This window comes from Xenopus laevis, chromosome 6L, assembly GCF_017654675.1.
Source record: "Xenopus laevis strain J_2021 chromosome 6L, Xenopus_laevis_v10.1, whole genome shotgun sequence".
Classification (NCBI taxonomy): Eukaryota; Metazoa; Chordata; class Amphibia; order Anura; family Pipidae; genus Xenopus; species Xenopus laevis.
In genome coordinates, this window is record NC_054381.1 from 88232301 (window position 1) to 88235646 (window position 3346).

The 3346-nt window shown below is 34.8% G+C and overlaps 1 long non-coding RNA gene across 1 annotated transcript; it reads left to right on the forward strand.

Moving 5' to 3' along the window:
* Window positions 1-321: 321 nt before the first annotated feature.
* LOC121394682 lies at window positions 322-3061 on the forward strand. The gene is made up of 2 exons (XR_005961926.1): window positions 322-431; window positions 1642-3061. It is a non-coding gene; the product is annotated as an uncharacterized LOC121394682 (long non-coding RNA).
* Window positions 3062-3346: the final 285 nt, after the last annotated feature.

The window sequence follows — 3346 nt, forward strand, 5'->3', positions numbered from 1 at the left end:
ATAAGATGCACTCACGCAATGATTATTTTTTTATATCCTATCCATGCCTTCATTTTCCATTCGAATCGGACATTATGCCAATCACATGGTCAGACCATGCACCGATCACAAACTGTAACTCGTTCTATCCCTTGTATCTGAAAAAAATCAAGAAATATTTAGATACATGGGTAATCTTTTTATTTCGAATATCTGAAACATTTTCTCTGATACGTTCCCTCAGGCATCGTGAGGTTTGTCCCACAAATTGCATGCCACATTTCGTACATTTAATTTAGTATATGACATTTTTTGTGTTGCAGTTAATGAATTGTCCTGTTTTATAGGTGTCTTTTGTGAGCATCTAAAAAAAACTATGACCACAATTCACAAAGGAATGAAGTTTGCAGTGTGTGGAACCACATCTAAATGGGACTTGATAAGAAAGCCAGGTTGGTGTCTTTCTGTCTTTTTCAAAAATCACATTTGGCGATAAACTCTTCCCAAGTGTGTCACATTTTCTGGTTATAAATCTACATCCTGAGCCCAGGGTTGTTTTAAGCTTAGCATATGTGTGTAACATAGGGAGATATTTGATAATGATACATTTAATGCTAGGCAATCGAGGACTAAATGTGAGTATGCATGATGGTGATCCTGTCTGGATCTGTGAGGGTTACCAAAGGAAAGTTTCTTCAGAAGTGAGCACCATGGAGTTTTTAAGGCCCTTTCAAAAGCTTTTATAAGAAAAGACAAATGATAGCCCCCAGGCAAAAGCCTATGCCTAAATCTCAAGATTCTTGTAGAAAAACAGGGAATTCAGAACATAAGGGTCTAAGATGCAAAAATCCCATTGGAATGTTTTTGATGATATGTTTGGGATGGGTCCACAAATTGACCAGACCTCCTTTTGGTAGACCGATAGTAGCAGGAACAGCCTCTCTTGGGGAACCATTGTAGACTACTATTTACAAACCTTTAGTGCTACATTCACCTAGCTGCATTAGGGACAGTGGACTGATAGTTAATACTATGGCAAATATCAATTGTCAACAACTTTTTTATTGGGCCACAGTAGAATGTTACTGCTTTGTACTCTTGTATTCCTCATCATCTGGGTATGGAAGCCATAAACTTTGCATCCAATATCTGAACAATAATGATTTTACTCTTTGTTTTACTTCTGAGTTGCACCACACTCAAATCAACTTTTTGGACATTTTATTAAAGGGTCTTTGTAGATTCATGTAAATGTTTGGTAAAATGTTTGATTTATACAGAATTTCTGCAGTATATATTTTATCTTACAATAAAAATAGTAATTATAGGTATGGAATCCATTATCTGGAAATTCGTTATCCAGAAAACTTTTTTAAAAATGATTTCCTTTTTCTCTGTAATAATAAAGCAGTACCTTGTACTTGAGCCCAACTAATATATAATTAATCCATAATGGTCGCCAAACCAGCCTATTGGATTTATTTAATGTTTATATGATTTACTAGTAGATATAAGGTATGAAGATCCAAATTATGGAAAGATCTGTTATCTGCAAAACCGCAGGCTCCTAGCTTTCTAGATAACAGGTCCCATATCTGTACATAGTCATTCATTTATGATTTTATAAAAGTGTTTATTTGTGTTTTTGTGTGTATTTTACAGCTAAGGTCAGGCAAGCAGAAAATCCCTGAAGGACTGCATGACAGTGTGAATGCTCACATAATGCAGGAAGATGGCTGAGGATGGTCCTGGATACTGACGGATGAATAAATTCACCAGGGGAGAAGTTGCATCGAATAATCTGCCGTAAAATTTTAGGCATGCGCATAAAAATAGTCGCGCGTCAAAATTATTCAGACGCCCATTGACTTTAATGTATTTGGACAAAATAGGCACGCATATAAAAATTGTCATGGGCGTCAAAATTGAAACGCGTCAAAGTTATTTTGGTGGCCATTGACTTCAATGCGTTTCACAAACTTTTCGCAGTTTCTCAAATTTGTCTGTAAATTCGCAAATTTTTCAGCAAAGTGAAACAGGACAAATTCACCCACCACTAGTTCTGAAGAGAAAAGCACAACATAAATTCACAAACCCTATCATATGTGCCTGAATGTTAGCGAATTAATCAGAAAGTAAAGAATCTTTATACCAACTTTAAAAGCTATTGCAGTGCTTTTCTTTTTTTTTTGTAACTTATATTTCATTGAAAAGATTGACATCCCCATACAATAAACAGCAAGTTGGGTACAAAGCTAGCACCCTCAAGTTTCATACAAATCCGAACCCCAGCCTACTGTCTAAAATAGATAACAGAAAGTCACAGTGCGATCTAGTTACTATAGATGAGATGAGAACGATTCCCATTTCCTTTTTTTTTCTTGCAGTGCTTTTCAAGCCAAAAATGCTGCAAAATGTTTATTCTTTGGCAGAGCCTTTTATACACAAATCTTTGGCTGTGATGTGGTTAAAAAATATGAAGCCCTTCATTCTTAAAAAAACAACACAACAAAATTTGCAAAGATAAAAATTACTTTCTCCGCATAGGAGACTTGGTAATTCAGAGTTTATACCCTATATCAGGCATGCATTGACCTTATTGATTTGAGATCTTGGATTAAGAATATCCTCCTGAGCAAAGCTATCAACTTCTGCTATGGAAGTCTTAAACATTGATTTTTAGACACTGTATACAAGTTTTTTCAAAGAGGAAAACATTCACTTGCATGTATAAATCATATCACTAGAACCTTATTTTCAATGTTCTGAATTTGCTCAACATCTAGGTTTAAATGAAACCTTTTTTTTGGAAACCAGTCTGAAGATTACTGGATCCTGAAAAATGGCCAGATTTGTAAAAACCCTAAGTGTATCTCAAGTGTTGTATGCTATGTGATATAGAATACTATGTTATGGATATAAAGGCCCGATGTAAGATTTTTTCATTTCTATAATCTTCTTCTTTAAACTTTGTCTACAGCAGGGTTGTACTTAAATACATTGTTTTTTCCTGAATTGTAGTATATGCATCTCGGTGACAAAATGTGTGAAGGTTTACGATATTAAAAGCTTTGTGAACACACTACTTTTCTGCAGAATTTTGAATTATATGGCTCAGCTATTCTTGATCAATAAAAATAGTACAGACAGGTAAATATCTTAAAAATATCCAGGGAGGCTAGCAAAGCAGCCAATATGTTATCATATAGAGAAACTCACTATATTGAGCTCCCTGCTGCCTAGAAAGTGTTATTTTCAATGGCTAAATTAAAAAGCAAAACACACACAAGACTTTTTATGGTTATTATTCAAACAATTTGAAATGACCAAGTCTGTAAACTGAACTTGTCTGCATTGTCAATATGTC